Consider the following 20,880-nt stretch of genomic DNA (forward strand, 5'->3'; position numbering starts at 1 on the left):
AATTAAATTACCAATTATCAGAATGAACAAGATTCCTAAGGCTAAGATTTTATATGAGTCATCTCACTTTCAACCCAGTGAGCCAAAAACTGTGGGGCCTACACATTGTTCCAACTAGGAAGATAATGGAGTCTGGCATCTTTCATGCCATCCTTTTTCTTTATAATTATAGCACAGTAGTGTATTTCCCTCAACACAGCAGAAATCAAAAAGGGCAATCTTTGTTTATAGTTCCAAACCACTTCTAATGAAACCTTGAACCAGAAAGATCTTTTATTTTTGGCAGTGAGAAGTGGTGGAAGGGTGGGGATGGAAGGTCACACTGGAAAGCTTTGCTCAAGGTACATTTACAGGTTGCTTGATCCATCCTTGGGGCCCTTTTCTGCACCAGTTCTTCCTGTTGATCTCACATCTCTTCTGTTGATACAGCACCTCCCAGAAGGCAAGTCACTCTCCCTCAGATTCCTTGAGGGCTCCACTCTTAGAGTTACAGTCTCCTAATTGAAGCATTTGAATTCAGTTTACTTCAGGGAAAGAGGCACACTAACAGCTTTTGGTGTGTTATATATGAATGCGTATAAGGACATAGAGTACCACAGTTTCCCTCTTGTGCAGGATAAAACCAGCTCAATTAAGATTTTTTTGGTACATGTACAGGACTCTTTACATGGATGAAGTTCCTGTTGTTGTAATTCCTGGCATGTTGTACAGACACTATGGAAAGCAAGACAAGAATTTCACCAATATTTCCCAGGTAAGAGAGTACCTAAGCCAGCAGTTGCTTTCAAAGAGAAGTAACCCAAGGAGCCATGCATCTAAATTAGCCAAACAACCTATTTCATTTCCTAAACATGTAATTGCCCTAGAAGCAATACAGGTGAGAACATCTTAGACATTCCTCTCAAGAGCATAAATGAGTGGTGGCTTAAATGCTATCTTAGTAACAGATATGTAGGACAAAAGGCAAAACTCTTTTCCACTCTCCCTCCCCCCCAACACTGCTGGCCCCAGGGAAGAAACAGCGTCAATTCTATCAATTTCTCAAACCACTGAGGTGAAGAAATCCCTACTAGACATCTGCAATCAGTTAGTAAAAAATAATCTGCAAGAGAAAAGAGACAAGCTCTCATGGATAGAATCATAGAATATCTCAAGTTGGAAGGGACCCATAAGGATCATCAAGTCCAACTCCCTGCTCCTTGCAGGACTACCTAAAACTAAACCATTTGACTAAGAGCATTGTCCAGACACTCCTTTGAACTCCGACAGGCTCTAAAGAAGGTAACATGCTGCAGCCACACTTGTTGGAATACAGGTTAAAGAACTGTTCAAAGCATTTGAGAAATATAAACCAACTCTTTGCATAAGGTTTTTCTCTAACTTGAGTGAACTAAATCTAAGTCAGTCTTGTTACATCATTGCACAAGCAGTGTACAGACAGAAGCCAGGCTTCTGATTTTTTTTTTTGGTCTTAACATTTGTAATTAGCACTTTATCTTCTAAGATTCAATTTTTTACAGTAATTTGGTGTTCAAAAATGGAAAAGTTGGTGTCACTTGAAATACCCATTCTATAGGTCACAACATGGTAAATTTTAGGATATTAATTTGGCAAACTGAGGTTTACATCTCTCTGGCATCAAGTTACAGCACTATATCTTTCTGTGGAGAAAACAGATCATTTGTTTTCTTGAAAACTTGCTTGTCTTTCCTTTGACTTGCTTAGTAATATTCTTTTAATTGTTTTCATTGGTAATAACACAGAAGGTAAGAGTTCTGTTCCCCACTGAATGGAGAACTGTAAAGAAAGAAGCAAAGAATTCAAGTGCTGAGCACATGCCAGAGCGCTGTCACCACTGCAGGACCAAGTCTTCTGATAGTCTACATTGACTAAGACATAGTACACTGCTCCATAAAACCCCAGCAGTTGCCAATTTATGTCAAATTGTTACACACACATCACAAAAACCAGGATCATCACTAGCCCTAACTGCTTCATTAAATGCAAGATTAATTTCAATACTCAAATATCCAGTGATTCTGATCTGACATCATTGTGGTTTTCATAACTGTTTTTTTTAACAGGTTTCTTTTCATTTGCATTCATTCTGTATCTTCAGACTAAACTAGTTTCACATTTAAGTTTTAACCCAAACCACAAAGGCCCACAGTTTTCCCTAAGAGATCTGATTCTCAGTCTTTCAATTCCAGCAACTCCAGTAAAGCCACAGATCAAAATTCAAGTAGTCCCAGTCAGAAGGGTTAACTAAAGGAAGAGGAACATAATTTTATTTATTTATTTATTCATTAAATACAAGAATATTTGACCAGCTTTCAGTACAAATCAATTACTGGAATATCGGGATCATCCAACATAATACTATCAGGTGCATTTTATGACCATTTTTTCAGCCAGAGTTGCTAATCCTTATCAAAGATGAAGTTACTATACTTCAAACAAAAAAAACCCAAAACATTTCCTAACACTATACAAGAGAGTACCCTCACAGAACTCAGAATTGAAGAGCTGTATCTACTGTAGGATAACTTTAATTTCATCATTGGTTCACCAATGAAATTTTCTTTCTAGTTCTTGAAAGAGATTTAATCCAATAAACAAGGAAATAAACTTGTTGATCCTATAGACTACCTACCTTATAGTTATTGATATAATCCATATATCTGTAGTGCTTAAATTATGGGTTGTTTCTGTGTTTTTCACATAGTTTATATTAATGGATGGTGAATTAGTAAGCACTTGAAGGACTAGAATTGGTATTCAGATTTATTTACAACTCAGTTCTTACTGATCAAAAAAAGCTCTATATGCACGGAATCAAAGACCTGGAAAAGTAAAGTTAGTGAACAAAAAAACAGCTTTTCAACTCTGCTGCAGTATGGAAAACAAAGCACAAAATTTCACTTCTTACATTTGGTTTTGACCTAAGTAGCACAGACTTCTATTAAGAGTTCATCTGGTCAGCTGCCCTGATACCTTGTACTTAGTACATTATAACCCGAGATGAGTGATGGTAAGAAGCATTGTTTTCTGCTATAGCCTGTGCCAGAAAAAGGCTCCATAGTTCTGAAGAGAATTCTCCATAAACTTGAAAATTGTGAAGCATAAAGTAGACAAGCCCATTCAGACTACGGTTCAGCTTGGCTCGCTGCAGATTATTAAGTGATCAGCTCACTGCCAACCTCCTGCTCCAAGATTTCTACAGGCATATTAATTGTTCTGGTGACCAACAGCCTGATGTAACTCAAGACATTATATTTTCTGGAAGCTATTTCTCTTTATATGACCAGACACTCCTACTAGATACATAAAAGTAAGTTTCAGGAAGCCATGTATGTAACAGGGCACAAACCTTGATTGCAAGCACAGTCATGTGATATGAAGCAGCCAGCCAAAACATATGTCCTCCAAGTATTCCACAAAGCAAAAGGTTTCTTCGTGGCTGGTTGACCCAGGAAGATTATCAGCACGGGCCAAATGGGATCCCTGAAGCTGCCGTTGCAATGTGAAGAACTCTCGTGTGTATTAAGGCCTTCAAGAAAGCAAATTGGGAAGAGAAACAATCACCTCATCACTTCAGTTTCCTATCTTCTGTTTTATTTTAAGGCTTACTAGTGAGGGCTTTCATGTGTCTGAGGAACTTCATGTTTGTTTAAGTTTCCAGTCTTAATGTTTGCTTAATAGAAACTATTTGTAAACTTATAGTGTTGCTATGTCCAATCTGTATTTGTATTTGTTTCTCCAGCATTTTTCCTCCCTCCTATGTTTATTTCTGCATTGACACATCAAGGGAGGGCCTACTTTTGGCACACACTCTTGCCAAACCAAATTGTTTAATGCACAATTTCCTTTCATCAGAACTTAAACATATTAACTACTTAGTATATGGCATCTAAGTGTATATCAGGGTTAAAAAAATGATGGGATGAAGAATGGGACACATGTTGATGCAAGAAAGATTAAAGGAAAACATTTTTCTGAATTAAAGCCCTCTTAGCAGTGCAGTTGGAACACTATGCCCTAAGTTTTGTTTTGTCCTTACACAAGTTCAACCCTTGATTAAGTCATGTTTACAAATAATTTGGGATCAATCCTCCTCTCCTGGAAACAATCAACAAGAAGTTAAAAGCAGAACACTTTCTCTTTTTGGTGGAGGAGGGAGACAGTGGGGAGCCAGGTGGTTAAAAATTAAAGTTAATAGAAGAGTAGAACTAAATCAATTAGCTATTAACTCTATCTCAAGTTTGCCTATGAACTGGGAAGTAAAACATATGGCAGTTTAAGGGAACATACTTTGGTATATTAGATAACATTGATCCAAGTCAAAACCCTCCACAGAGCCCAGTTAAATGTGTACATTAACTTCTATGATTATTTTCTAGATACAGATTTGCAGATGGTAACTAGAATAAATGACAAAATGAGCTTAGCACTTCACATTAAAAATTGAGATCTAATATAGTATATTAAGTAATATCTATTGTCCCATTTAATTGGTATTTGGCAAAAAACATCTTTGATAAAGGGTAACTGTCAAAAACATTTTCTTGCAGATCCTGATCTGAGATAGTCCATGCTTTGTTTAAAATTCTGTTCATTGTCAACAAGTTCTGCACAGTAAAGATGACAGGCTTTATGCCAGCTCAATTATTTTGGAAAACGTATTTCTTGAGTTGGTAGTAATGCAATGTCAAATAAACTGACACTTATTATGAAATCAGTGTTGTCACACAAGGTTAACATATATCCAAGCAGGTAGGAACTGCCCTCAAACATACCTGCCTACATGTTCTATTATTCCAAAGGCATTGACTGTGAACTATTAGCCAGTGCATATCAAATAGCTATGGAGAAGTAGGAAGTTTGTTGTGACAAGTTCACCTTGCAGCCTAAGTAGCTTGTACATTATTGACACTTTTTACAACATTGATACTTATTATCTCATAACACCAGTACTATCCTTTAAGGACAAGAGATTTTGGAGAGAAGTCACAGCACATCATTCACATCATAGCATTAGCATTTCATAGGTGTAGCAAATACATGTAGCATGCCTTTCATTGTGACATGAGCAAATTTTTCCAGACATAGTAGCACAAAGCAAGGGGATCAAGGAAGTGAGAGAATGATGCATTGACAGCAAAGCTGACATGTAGGCCGCTTAAAAAAACCTGAAAGGCTTACTTTTCTTTTGGTAAGTGATAAGTTTATGGATTACCATTTACAGATGAGTTAGTGGTGATGTTTGTAGGTACATGTGAGCCCTGTTTCCCACTCTCACATTTATATTAGAACTTGTTAGGTAAGACTTGACCAGTGTGGCAGCTGGTTTCAGGTTCTTATTATTACTGAACTTTAATTAAAAAAAAAAAACAACAAAAAAACAAAACCAAAACCAAACAAGTGTCATATCAATAAGATCTTAAAAGCAAAGACACATACTAATGTAAAGTGAGAGGAGTCAGTGATACAAGTACCTAATGTTGGGATGAATTTGGCTGTAATGGGACTAATCTCTAAGATTAAAAAACCCAAACACAACACAAAAAATTTACTCTCTGCTTCTTCAGAGGAATGTTTGCCTTGATCATTCAAGTATGTACAGGACTATTTGCTCGGATATCACCAAAGGACATTGCTAGTACCTTACCCCCATCCTTCCTTAAACTTAAACTAATGACTATTAATTTACCAAGTTCAACTGAACATCTTTATGTATTGATTACATTTCAGTCAATCAACTTCATTTTTATTTATAAAGCAGCTCTACCTTCAGAAGCCGCAGATGAACAAGATTAATGTTTGCAAAGATTTCTTGGTGGCTTTCCAGTTTTAGACCAAAATTACATTTGAATGACATTCACACCAGTGTGCCAAGATAAGAGGAAAGCTCAGGTTATCAAGGTCAGCAAGATGTAAGGTAAGAGGCTATAAGCACTGCTCCCCATCACCCATGATAACTTTCACCTTTAAATAAGAAGTTTATCTCTTTATGAGAGAAGGGTTGAAGATGATGCATCAGCCTATGTTTAACAAAATGTCTGGATAAAGTAATTTAATTCAGGAGTATGACAATTTATAAATATGGCTTAGTTTCATATCAAAGTAACCCTACTAATTGTAACAAAGCAATTTAGTTTGAATCATTTGACTGATACAGAAAACTCAGCACATACAGCCACTGCTTCACCCTGCTCCTCCTCAGTGCTGAGAGTACAGTGTAGACATGCTGCAAGAAGAAGAGTGCAATCCATTTAATATAAGCCAAGTTTTTGTCATGACTCAGCAGTATTCCAGCTGCAAAACTCCTTTTATACGTATATCCAGTGCAGGAAAAGTTGGCAGAATTAGGGAAAAACCTTCGAAATATCAGAGCAAGCTTAGAAACTGACCAATAGAGCCAAAGGAAGGTTATGTAAAACAAACATTGTGAAGCAACTAGCCACAAAACTGAGTTTAAATGAAATTCAGTCCTTTTTCTTTATGCAATGAGTCATTTTCCTGAGATTGCAGATGACCAACAGATCATATAACTACATTTCATAAACCCATTCATCCCATGTCTGGCTTCACAACAGTCTTACAGGAAAATGGTCAGAGAATGGTCTAGTCAAAATCTTCTCATAATTTTAAGCCAAAATTAATCTACAGATAGTTTATATCCATGTGATGTAGAATTTATATAGCTCTTCCCTCTTCCCCTCAAATAATTGTAGGCAGCAGCCTTACCCTCACTGATCAGGCTCCAGTTTATTCTGCTTAAAGACCCATAACAAGCTTTTGTGGCAATGGGTTACCTTGCCTGCAGGACACACCTAGGGAGAACAGGGGGAAAGATGGTATGAAGTTGAAGAGATTTTGAATGGAAGCAAGACATTAATCAAACCAACCATTTTTAGCATTTCCACCCTTTTTCAAGCAAAAAGTTAGCTTCTCCCCACCACCAGTTTTCTGAATACAAATAAAATAAGGATAACTGGTGGACTACAGAGGGAACATGGAACATGTCAAGTTGAAAGAGAGGACTTCTGTAGTGCCATCACATCTTTAAAAGACAATAATGTTAACACACTTTTCTTAAGTTCTACAAGAATTGGTGGTTCTCTCGTTAGTCCTAACAGAAGGACAAAATTTTCCTTCTGATTTGCAAGGAAATTTAAGAACAGTGTAATAAGCATTAATCATAGTGGTGTCATATATTATATCAATAATTCCTATTTGATAGTATCCAGTGGAAATAAAAATGTGTCCTCATTTTCTTTCCCTCATTTCTGAATAATCTGCTGTTTCTGACAATATATTCTTACAGTGTTCAAATTATGGATTCTTAACAACACAACAAGACTGTAGCTGAAAGTGTTAACAGTAAGCCTTAATAATTTCAATTTATATTAACCTCTTTCTTACAGAATTCATCCAGTCATCATGATACTGAACTGCACCTGTTATGACAGCTGTATATAGTAGCAGAACTTTCTAACCTTTTCAAGACTGGTAGGTTAGATACTAGCAAGATTTTAAACTTACTATACAGATACTAAACAACAGATGAAAAGAGGCTATAGTTCCGTCACAGTGTTTACTATTTGCAAAACAACTGCAGGTATCTACTGCATAGCCTGAAACAGGAGAGCTGGGGAAAAAGAAGTCTTAGAGGGACTATGTTAATCTTTAAATTTTGCTGAACAATCTGTCTGTAAAGTTCTGGTGATGCTAGCAAAACTTTCCAGACTTAAAGACAGCTATAATGCACAGAATTATTTTCTCACCCAGTTGCCTATTCGTAAATACTTTCTCCATGCACAAATCCACTCCTGAAACATGGAATACAAAACAAAAAGCTTGCTGTGAACAAACATGATTAGAAGATGCTGTTTTTTTGTTGTTGCTGTTTTTTAAAGTAATTGCATTGTGGTACATGCAGTGTTTTTGACACTATTTCTTGGGTGTGCCCAGTTTGGAACAGAAATTGAAGAACTGATCATAAATTCTTAGTACAGTTCTAGAGTGAAGGATCTGTTATGATGTTAATAAAATTCATGCTATCCTTTTATATGATCTTGTTATTTTTATCTTCATTTTTTCCTCACTCTACTATGTCGAGGCTACCTTTCCAGGCTCTATACTGCTCCTTACAATCTCTGCTTTATATCACTGTCCTTCCCATAAGTATGGCATTAATTTTGCATATGGTCAAGGCTTCAGTCTCATGAAACTTAACAACTAGGACCTACCAACTCTGATGAAAGGATCATTCCACAGACACATACAGGCAAATGGCTTTGGACCCCACACTAACAGTAAAGAAAACTTGAAGGAAGGAAAATTCAGGAGTTGGCAGACCTAATTACATTTTCATAAGATGGATAAGATCTTAAAAATTCATAAGCATTGGAACACTTCTGTATTATGAGTTTGAGACCCCAGTCACACTTGCTATGATTAAAGAGTCTGTGAAAGAAAACAAAACAAAACAAAAAAACCCACCCAGGCCCCTAGAGGATTGAGAGACATCTGCCAGTCCGTGCATCTCTGGCACTGAAAAATAGATTTTGATCTTGCCTGATTTTGATTAAGGAAGATAAAGCTTCAAAAGCATAAGTATTGCTATCTATCAGGCCTTGCCTTAAAACAAAAGTTCAGATGCACATGAGAACCTGTTGTCTCCAGATTGGCTTTCGCCTACTACACAAGAATTGTTCCAGTCCCATGGGAATTGATCACATCACAAAGTGATCAGGAAGCAAGGATACGCTCTGAAAAAAAGAAAAGTAGAACTTGCCAGAAATGCTAAACATCTCCTTTCAACAATTACAGGTGCTCTAACATTTTGATTTGGGCTACTGGCAAATAAAACTTGTTAAATACAACAGCAGCACAATCTCTGAGTTGTTAATCACTATGCCATTTGCCCTGAATTTCACTTAAATAAAAAGAGATCCATCTGTGAAAATTAACATAGAAGCACAGAATTGCATGGCAAGCATAGGGATATTTGGTGATGCACCACCACAAATTACTTAAGCAATAAGAATGCAAATAAGTTTTCCTTTAAAATACAGCTACTTGTTTGGTAACCCATACAAATATACCAGATGAACAGTGATAAACAAGATAAGTGCTAGTGATATTGCCTTCAAGTTTTTCTGCTCTAACCCCTTCTCCATGATTGCACATGCTTGTAAATGAGCCAGCTACAGAAACAGCTGACATGAACATTTTTATTTGGTTCAGGATGTGGTAAACTGCTTGATCAGTTATTACACTTTAATTTTGCAATGCCAGCTTTTTAGTAACTTACCAGCATACTATTGAGTATTGCTTTCAGAGCCTGGAAGAGGTAGTTTTTGCCGGAGGATAGTATTGTGACTTCATTGCTGGAAGAAAAGCTTTCATTGTTTAAGTTACTGGCAGAATTTCATAGAAGAGAAGGCAGAAGATAAGCTTTCAGTAGAATTTTCCATTCAGGCACATATCCATATCTTTACCTGTCTTTGTCTTAGAAATTGCAGTTTGTCTATGATTCACCTTTCAGCTCTTAATAGTTTGGATAGCTTGAAAAAAATCCATCCAATTAAGGACTTAAATAATTGAAAGCCCCTAGGTGAAAAGAGTTCAACCCTTTAAGATCTTTACTAGATCTGTATCAGACTCCGTAAAGGATCCTGGAAATAATGTAGTGAACTGTCAAGAATAGACAGCTAGTCCTCTTGGGTAAAAATCAGGATTGTTGTATCCTTAGAAAACATGTTTAATGATTCTAGAATGAAGATTCACATGAACTGGTACATCTACATGGCACAGGAAGAGCTATGCAAAAATAATAGCTTAAGGCATCATTGTGCACTATTTGGCTACCCTTCGTACCAGTACTAGGGCCAGCCTGGGTAATGATGTTCTGATTTAGCTATATTTACTCTAGTCCAGGAAACTAAGCTGGTCCTGAACCAGCACAGACACCACCACAGAAAGTGGAGTCAATGGAACAACTTTGGGAGATTTAGGATGAGCTCCATGCCAGCCGCTATAAAGGATCAAGGATTTTTTTGAACTTTTAGAAGTTATGTTTTAATCCAGCAATAAAGAAGAAAATGAGCACTTGAAAATTTTATTCTAGTAACAAAAGGAAGTGGCTGAGACTAGATACCCACTAGCTAAGGTCTGACATAGATACCCTGGCAAACCATTCACCATTGTATCAGTTTAACATTGTTCTCCTGTTCAAGTTACTGCCAGAGTGAAATAAGACGCCAGCACCAGTACTTATGCAAAAAATTGTACATAGTAAGGCTTTTGGTAGCATAAAGATATAAGAAACTTATACCCCTGTTATGCTTCTCCTAGGAATTTTTTTTCTACTGCAGTGGCTGTTAAGAAATGAATAGAAATCCCTCATCCAGTGGTAACTAATGTTGCAGATCCAAGAACACACATATATTTACATCAGTACACACAACTGGTTAAGAACTTGAAATACTGAGAAGTTTATTTCAACTCAGTCACACATTATCAGTGATACTCACTGAAAAGGTTTTAGGCTAGTCTTCAGTCCTAGTGATTAGCTACACATAGTGTTAAGCAAGCTTTGGTACCACTTCTTAACCCTTTAATGAAATTGGAAGGCCACTTTGCACATATTGCAGCAAAAGCAGTTGCTGCATGTACCAGGAACTTGACTTTTGTCAACTTAATCATAGACCATATATCACATGAACACAAATTTGTTAAGGTGTTCAGTTCTGGGACGATTAAGTTTGATGAACCAGCCAGAAAAAATTAAATTCCTCTTTTCAACATTTCCTTGCCACTCCTTTAAAATATTCCCAACACACAGGCGTAAAGTCTTACTGTCAAAAACAATGCAGCAGAACCTGCCGCACAACAAGTATGACCTGGAGCCACTGTCTACCCAGGGAGCCCAGGCAGAAGCAAAAGGAGATAGGGTCAGAGACGGAGCTGGAGATGAGGCTACAGTCTATGGCCAGGGGGTCCATGCAGGAGATAAGCTACCTACAGAATAGGGCTGAGGTCCCTCCAGGAGGCAGTGCCAGAGATGATATGATATATATCACTCTTATGATAAAGCTTAGGCAGGAATTGAAGGCCCCAGGCTGAGCTTAGCTGAGGTGCCTGGGCACATGGGCAGGGTTATGTGTGGGTCCCAGGTGAGGCTGGTCAGGACCATTAAAGCCTGTTGGTGCCCTGAGGGCCCTGACTTTCTTGACTAGTTCTTGATCAACCAAGTTTAACTATTTACTGAAATACACAGCTTCAGTAAAAGAATCAGGCTGTAGAAGAGGTTTGCTTTTCTACCAGTAACAGCCAGAGTTCCAGAAGTCCATGTGAGATTTAGGATTTACTAAAATTCTAATTGTATTCTCATTACAAAAATATTATTACAACCCAAACTTCAGCCTAAATTTGACAGCAAGAGGGTCTAGTTTTCAAATTTTACAGGCTGTCAAACATCAGCAAAGCCCCCACCTTGAAGTGTGGGAAAGTTGATGTAAAATACATGATTCTGAGTGAATTTCCCTAATTGCAATTGAGAAGTTAATTGATTTAATAAACCGCACATCATCAAAAAGGAAAACACCAGGGCAAAATCAAACACGATAAAAAATATCCGTTTCCCCTCTGTTTATAATTCTCAGATTTCTTTGTACAGCAATCTGCACAGACAACTTCTTGAGTCCCAGCCCGGGCCTCATGCATGACAGGGCATATGTGAATTACCTATGCCGTGAGCCTGCCCTTTGCTCTCTTCCATTCTTATCCTTTCTTCCCACCAGATGTTCATATCCCTTCCTTCTACCACCCATCCCCTATATCTACCTAGGAGAGGCTGCTTTTCTCTTTAGGGCTTCAGCCATCAAGTTCTTTTGACAAGTGTTTGACCAGGTCCTGAAAGAAAATCTGAGTATGTTCTGTACATTTTCAGTTTACTTCTGTTGCATAGAGTGGATTCTTGAGGACAGCAAAAAGTCACTCAATAGGATGTCAGTGTACACAAGCATTGGTGGGCAGGGTTATACAAGCACAACTGGAGTGGCATTCAGTTTAACATCTACTAGAACAATTCTGGTTTTCATGCAGGCTCTTCTTTGCACCCCTCTAGAAGAAACACATTAAGCAACTCCAGTATATACAGACAAATTTAACTCAAGTTCATGATTTCCTTTTACTTTGCTTACCTAACCAATTACATCAGGGAACATTCCAAACCATCAGTATCAACAATATGGATTCAATATAGACACAGCCAGTTTTGTAGCTTCAAGCAGCATCACCCCTAGAGAGCCCACTGCATACATTGAAATCTAAAACCAGACATAGTTAACCAAGACATAAAAACCTCATAATAGGTTTCAAGCTTAACAATTTCTGTAAACACATGCTGCAGCAATGATGTCACTACTACAGCTGTCCAAAACAGAAATATAAATGTATCCTTCAGAAGTGACCAGATAACACCATAAAACTAAGATAACTCCAAGATAATTCCAAACAATAAAAACTCACAAATGTACAACAACGTAAACTACTTTTTTATCTGAGTTCTAAATCTTTGGTTTCCAACTCCTAAGTCCAGCTGCTTTGTTTAGGTAAATTCATGTGGCATTTCATTACTTAACCTTGATCATTCAGAACACTATTTTGTCCCATGTTTGGCATTATTGCTAAAAAATTTTTACTCAAGAGATTCAGAAAAGTGCATATGCTGTATAGATCAGGCCCATCATTCCACTACTTTTGAAGACAGGATGTATGAAACTTTATGAGTAAGTATAGCTCTTGCTGCAAGATCTCACTGTAGAAGGCAAACCAGAAAAGTTACATGACAGCAGTACCTTTCTAAAGTAAAAACCAGCATATAGATAGTGATTACCATTTAATCACTGACATTGGAACTCCATGGTCCACAGGAGAGCCATTAGAGGAAAAGGAATCATTACATTTCCTGTTGAGACTCTTCACAGACAGAGAGGTTAGGAAGTTCTAACAAAGCCTAAAAGAGATTATTTATTGGTCAATACCACAAATGGCAAGCTGCTTGATATGTTTCTATTAAGGTTAACTGTACTACAACTCTTCCTCTCCAGCTTTACCACAGATGTTCTTATTACTTCAGTAAACAACTGCAATGTGAAATGTTACCTTTTTCATTGCACAATACATCTATGTAAGTGATATGAAAATGAAATAGTTGATTTAAAGATGTCTTTCCTGTCCATTACAGAAAATTCAAACACTGCATGGCGGTTTATGTGCATCTGATCCAGTGTATAATACTTAGTAACCCATTGTACACACTGTATCCATTTGGCAATTGGTACAAGTGGTTAGATTTGAGAAATACCAATTTGTGCAAGTATTTGCATTTACTGTCTAACAGTTTTGGTGGCCAATTTGGTGAGCAAATATAATCTAAACAGGTCAAATCCTTAACATGAAAAGCTTAAATCATTCCCTTCTGGGAATAGGTGTGTCAAAAAATTCCCCAAATTAGTAAGCAACAACTATAGCAGAACTGTCTAAAAGCTGCATTTGTTTTCCAAGATATTTTTTAACTGGCAAGAGGAGTTACAACAACCTTTGTAGTGAAATAATGGCACACTGCATGTGCATCAATGCTGGTAGAGGCAAACAAAATGTATAAATCCTGCTATGGTTTAGACAAGACAGATAGTAAATTGCTAAATGTTGTCAAGACTCCAAAAGTTCCATCCACATACATTAACAAACACTCAGCTAGCAATTTTTACTGTTAGAGACCTTAACATTTAAAAAATTTATGTTGACAGTTCTAGAAATGGGGAGACTTGAAGTCTGCTCTTCTTGTGCCACTGAAGCAGCAGCTGTGTGTCCTTGCTACTCTTGTAAATCTTAGTTACAGTAGTCTCCTGCATCACTGGGGAAATTTTAATGAACTTTTTCATAAATGTGGCATTCTACAACACAAGTTCATCCAATGACAGGTGTCCTGGTTTTGGCTGGGATAGAGTTAATTTTCTTTCTAGTAGCTGGTATAGTGCTGTGTTTTGGATTTAGGATGAGAATAATGTTGATAACACACTGATGTTTTCGTTACTGCTGAGCAGTGCTTACACAGAGTCAAGGCCTTTTCTGCTTCTCACACCACCCTACCAGCAAGTAGGCTGGGGGTGCACTAGAAGTTGGGAGGGGACACGGCTGGGACAGCTGACCCCAACTGACCAAAGGGATATCCCATACCATATGACATCATGTTCACTATATAAACTAGGGGAAAAGCTGGCCGGGGGTTTGCTGCTCAGGAACTGGCTGGGCATCGGTCAGCTGGTGGTGGGCAATTGCATTGTACATAACTTGTTTTGTATATTCTTTTATCATTATTATTATTTTCCCTTCCTTTTCTGTCCTATTAAATTGTCTTAATCTCAACCCATGAGTTTTACCTTTTTTTTTTTCCAATTCTCTCCCCCATCCCACTGCAGGGGGGTGAGCGAACAGCTGTGTGGTGTTTAGCTGCCTGCCAGGTTAAACCACAACAGGACAATTTTCCTCCCAAAGTTGACAGATAAACTCATGTCGTGGTTTAGCCCCAGCCGGGAACTAAGCACCATGCAGCCGCTCGCTCACTCCCCCCTGGTGGGATGGGGGAGAGAATTGGAAGAGCAAAAGTAAGAAAACTCGAGGGTTTGAGATAAAGACAGTTTAATAGGTAAAGCAAAAGCCACGCACACAAGCAAAGCAAAGCAAGGAATTCCTTCACTACTTCCCATGGGCAGGCAGGTGTTCAGCCATCTCCAGGAAAGCAGGGCTCCATCACACATAATGGTTACTTGGGAAGACAAACGCCATCACTCCAAATGTCCCCCCCTTCCTTCTTCTTCCCCAGCTTTATATACTGAGCATGACATCATGTGGTGTGGAATAGCCCTTTGGTCAGTTTGGATCAACTATCCTGGCTGTGTCCCCTCCCAGCTTCTTGGGCACCTGGAAGAGCATGGGAAGCTGAAAAGTCCTTGACTAGTGCAGCAACAACTAAAACATCTCTGTATTATCAACACTGTTTTCAGCACAAATCCAAAACATAGCCCCATACCAGCCACTATAAGGAAAATTAACTCTATCTCAGCTGAAACCAGGACAACTCATCTGTCTTTAACAGGAATCTTAGAACCTAAACATTTATAGTAAAAATAGACTTAATAGACCCACTTAAAAGTAAAAAAAAAAAATCAGGCGTCATAGGGCAAAGTAAGTGGAAGTTGATCAGTAAACAGTGTATTCACACCCACTTTAAAGTTAACTCAACTACTTCAGGACTAAATTTTGCTTATTTGCTCCCATCATACTAAAACCAAGTTCTTCTCCACCTGAGGATACATCCCAAGTCTTGTTGCAAAGTTATGCTCCACTTGCTAGGATTAATTATTTATACCCAAACAACAAATGATTAGTTATATAGCATTCGGGAAGATTCATCAACTAGACAAGATAACTAATTAAATAGTTACAAGCAGAACTTTTACCTCCACAGAAATTAGAACAGAAATTGTTTAAGCTATTTACTGACAGAATGTGGCACACAGCTTATGTTCCAACTGAGAGTACTTTCACCTGTTAGTAAAGTAGATAAAAGGAAAAATTTAAGGTAAGTTACATAAACCACATTGTGACAATACATTTACACCAAACCCAAAGAAAATTAATGTTACATTTCAACTTCTAGAGGTATAAGTCAAAGGGTCTTCAGCACAAATATATTTTAGAGAGGCATCATTTCTCAGTGGTGCCTCTTACTTACCACAGGGAAAAATACAGCAAGGTAACAGTTTTACTTTTCACTGGAAACATATTCTCTAGGAAAGATCTATGAATCAGTGAAATTATCTCATCTACCACTATTTGACAATAGCTATTGGGCAGATTACTAAAGGCAACATTTTCCAGATGAAACAGTCCTCTAATTAAGCATAAAGAGTACTTTTTTCTTCCTTTTTCAGTAAAGACTGCTGTGAGGCAACACAATAGAAATGGCATCATCTGCTAATAATCCAATTAGAGAATTTCAAAGCAACAGCTAAAAAAAAGCTGCTGTTAGTGATTTATTTTTCTAAACTTATTTTTCAATTATACCACATGGAGGTCCACATGCTTTCTAATTACATACTACTTGGAAGCTACAACAATTCATGAGATCAAGGAGAAATCACATTATGGGGTAATGCAAAACATGAGCTTTTCCCAGTTATATTCTTGTTTCCAGTTGTGGCAGAATACATCTATGGCTTTACCACTTTTTCTCATATTCCCCCATGATACACGATAATCAAACATGTCTCAGATATCACTCTTAGCAGAAGATTCTCAGGAATGATCTAGGATACACCCTCTCTTCCCACTTGGTTTATCATCAAAATTATCAGATGCACAAAGACAATGCTAATTTGCCTGCTGTGACTAAATGCTCTGAAGTGTTGTATTTAGGAAGCAATTGCTGCTTATCATTCAAGGTTACTTGAACAGAGATGGGAACTTGGCTAACATTGTTTAGGTGCGTCAGGTGTTTATCAATGCCAAAAAACTCACTGGCTCTTGGCCTCTTGCTGAAGATAGACAAATTCAAGATAGCCAAAAAAGAAACACTAATGTTTGAATATGTCTTCAGAAGATAGCGACAACTTTAGGGAAAACTGTTTTATTCTGCTTACAGGAGATGCACAAATTAAATGACTTGCTCAAGGCCTCAAAACAAGTATATGGATGAAGAACACACAGAACTAAATGCATATTCTGAAGTATTAAGATACACTTCCTCTAATACCACAGCAACTCATTCTGTTACATGAATAGATATGGCCGATGAATTAATATGGCCACACGTGACATGGAACATAAGCACTTTTAACTGCTGTAGTTCTAAGGATTAGAAACAATTTATCTTGACAAGAACTTTGCCAAACCTAGATGTTTTAGTTCTCATTCTGCCTTCAGGTCATCCTGTATGTCTTTTCACATCTATCTCACAACATGCTTAAAGAACCCTGTCACAGGCCTATGCAGGCAGATACCAACTTCAGTAGGATACAGCTGACAACTCAATGTGGACGGTTTTAGTTTCCTGAAATCAAATGATCAGTTTCTGCCCTTCAGTGAATACACTATGCTTTATTGTTAAAGGAGGACATACTGATAGCAAGGAAAAGGGCCCATCATCTCAGTTTGACACCTCCCCCCAATCATTTCATTAACTATTTTAACAACCAATTCTTTTAAGAATACACATAAGATTTGATAAAATACTGGTTTAGGTTACACAGTTCCTGGTACATAATAATCCATTAATATAAGCTTCATCTACACCTAAAGAAAAGATAAGCACAGCCAATTCTTTCTGCCTAACTTGCATTCTTAGTCATCCAATGTTGCCCTTCTTTAAAACAAGCATTCCTGAGTATATTCTTATACTCGCTAGACACTGTTACTCAAATAGAGGGTGAAGTTTCTCAGAAACATGGCTAGTGCAGGAGCAGGCTGAGAAAAAATAGTTTGTGATTTGAGGCTTCAGGTTTCATCCCATCATCAATCATCTGCAAACAAGCATAATTCAAAGTCAGCTGCATCCTGCATATTTGATTGCATACCTTATGCTTTAAAAATATTACAAACACAGCATACTTTATATAAATGTCCTACATAAAATTTTATTACAAAAAAAATCAGTTACATGCGCCTTTTCAGAAAAAAAAAGTTTTGATTGAAAGTTGTTAGATAAAGCACAGTCACTTCATACAGAAAACTACCAGAGTCAAATGAAAACAAATTTTTCAAGTGAGCACTAGAGTCAATGGCCGGTTGAGAACAGTCTTGATGAATGTTACCCACACTGAAGAGAATTTCTGAAAATATCTTTTTGACTTAGAATCTATTTGAGTGAATGAATAATTCAAACAGAAAGTTAGCTGTAAGTCAAAAGACCTATCAGAGGGAATTAAAACTAATGACTATGATAGTAACCTAAACCACTCTTAAGTAAGGACACTAAGCCCCCATTGCCCCAGCCCATGTGCAGGTCAGCTTACACTGCAGATGCTGGTAACCAGGATTCTTCACCCACAGAATCTTTTGGTAGGACTTCAATATGATGTTACAAAAAAAAAAAGTGTGAAATAATTAGATCTGGCTTTCAGGTACACCAGCTCCAAAGGAACATCACATCTAACAAGAATGTGAAGCAGCATCCTGTTTTAATCAAGGAGAAGTTCTTCCAAGCTGTAGAGTTTTTGATCCAAAGGTGATTTTATGGCAAAAAAAAGATCTGTTAAAAGAAGTATTTGTCTGGAAAAACTTCAATAGCTACATGTTCTCCTGTGGCCAACAGCTGTAAGCTGTAAATCATATGTCTACCATAACTGCAGTAGGCTCAAATCTTTAATTTTTCCTCTCACTTTCCTTCCTCTAGATTAGCCTCCAGACAAAAGCACAAAACATTAATAAAAGACTCAGCTAATGAGCTTAACATGGTTTTATTAGGCCTTCAGCAGAAGCAACCTGCTAGCTAAACATTTTCCTACAATGTATTGAATACCTTGTTGGTGGCATTATATAGCCATTTGGAAAAAAAAAAAAGTAGCACATGTGTGTTTGAAAAATAATTTACCATGTACACACAACAGGTTTGAGTGTTGTTGTTTTTTTTTTCCTTCAAAAAAAGATAGAAGAGGTGATAGCTCAGTTCTCCATGAGCATTATATTATTTCAGACACAGAGCAACCATTCACTACCATTATACATGCGTATTCTCGTGCATGAAAGAACCACAAAGTGCTTGCTGGGGCCCACACTGTCAGAGGGTCAGAAAAGTCACTTGACTGATATTGAGCTGGCGGTTGTGTTGTAAAAGAAGCCACTGATAGCCACAAGTATCCGCTCCCTAAATACCTCATTTAACTTGCCAAGCCACTTAAGTGCAAAGAATTGACAAAAATGTCTCAGTTTTCCTGAATTTTATAAATATAGGGCAAATACTTCATTGTACAGCAGCTCTTGAAGAGGTGTCAAAGGCTGCACATGGGTCACTGTTGCAGAAGAAATACCCAAATGTCCAAATCTGTAAGGACAACAGAAAAACCTGACAGCATTTGCTGCTCCCACTCCAAGAATGGACTCACTTGTGTTGTTCTGTAGAGAAAGCTTTCAGGCTTTTTAAAACTTAGAAAGCTCATATGAAACCTTTGGGGGTTGATTAATCCCCCAATGTTTCCTACTATACAGAATCTATGAACAATACTACTTTCTTCTTCACTCAACTCTAGTACTCCTGCAGTGTGGTGGAACACAAGTTTTGCCAGTAGCTGAAAGAACTTTTAGAATTTAAACACAGACAGTCTTTCTTTTGTTTCTTTTTAAACTTAAGGTGCCTCACTCATGCCTGGCAATAGCTTACAGCTGTGCCATATCAAACCAAAGCATATAACCCCACATCCTGTGTCTAACAGTAGCCAATAGCAGATGCCTGGAGTGTGTCCAATGGGACCATTCATGTAGTTAAACTAGTGTAGACATTTCAAAACCATCTTTCAATTGGTTCATTTAAAGTAGCAGCAGCACAAAGCTCAGTGCAGGCTAGCCTACTGTGCAACAGTAGGCAAGGTAAGATGTAAACATACCCTGAGTTTCATTACCTCCTTGTCTGACAATATACTTTCATTGAATAACATACAACAAAAATATTCTGCAAATACATCCAAATATTCCTGTGTTGCTAAGTAATAAATACATTTATTCATTCAAAATCACAAGCAAGCTATTTACTTAATGAGCAATCTGACCCTATGTTAATTCCTGTTTCTTTCCTATTCAGATTCTCTGGGCCAGAGGTTAATATACAGTTTCTTGCTCCTACCACTTGCTGAAGAAAAATCAAGGCTTATCTAGATAGCATCAATGCTACTGAGATAGTATCAAGACTTGAAGCAAAATGACTTGGACTGCTTTTTCATGTACTTCTGGATGCCCCCATGGACTTGTTCCAAGTACAGTTATAAGAATTCTTAGATTCTATGTTCCTTCACTCATGAAATGGAAGGATTTACTTTCTTTTTTTTACCCTATGAATACATATGCTAAGTATTAAACTGTGCCCTGTGTGAAGGGTTAATACATGAGGAGTAAATTTCAAAGTGATAAAAAACAAAACTTGGGCTCAGAGTATTTTTGCATGTACCTGTCATTGTATTAAACTTGTCATTCCCAGCATTCCTAAGATTGAATGCTTTGAATCTTTTCCAGGTCAAAGTATAGGCAACAGTTCCAATAGGTCCTAAGATTGATTTATTGAGATTACTGACTTCAGAGAATTTGCATACATGCCATGACATGCATTAATTTATAACATAAATTGATATCCTTCATTACCTGCCATAGCAAGCTTTTAACAGTGTCCATTTCTAATACTATGTTCTGGTGCATCAAGCAGCTAATGAGGAAAAGCATGAACTAGGCAAGGCAGAGAGTCTACTATGAAATTAACTGTACAAACAAGAAGTGGTGTATAGAGTGGGCAGCTACATTAAATCAAGCTTGCGTTACTTACAACTGCAGAAGTTCTGTGAAAACGAATGCCCTCCTAGTTGAATCTGTCATTAATAAATCCTTGAGAAACTCCAATGTTCTATCAAGTATGAACAAACTACCTTTTCTGGTTTTAGTTTCTTTAACTTGGTCACAAAGGTTAAAGGCAGAACATGAACCTGGGGTAAGCAGGCTTGATCACTGCATTTGGAGATACTTAGAACTGAACAGATATTCAGGGAAATCAGTCCAAACATAACAAGCTGCAGATGAACCCTGTGTGGATGAGAAGGTTGTGAT

At 37.5% G+C, this 20,880-nt stretch overlaps 1 long non-coding RNA gene across 1 annotated transcript; it reads left to right on the forward strand.

Moving 5' to 3' along the window:
* Positions 1-662: 662 nt before the first annotated feature.
* Positions 663-19,886, forward strand: LOC140656369 (uncharacterized). The gene is made up of 3 exons (XR_012044065.1): positions 663-754; positions 5,780-5,938; positions 19,871-19,886. It is a non-coding gene; the product is annotated as an uncharacterized lncRNA (long non-coding RNA).
* The last annotated feature ends 994 nt before the right edge of the window (positions 19,887-20,880 follow it).

Source organism: Ciconia boyciana, chromosome 9, assembly GCF_034638445.1.
Source record: "Ciconia boyciana chromosome 9, ASM3463844v1, whole genome shotgun sequence".
NCBI lineage: Eukaryota > Metazoa > Chordata > Aves > Ciconiiformes > Ciconiidae > Ciconia > Ciconia boyciana.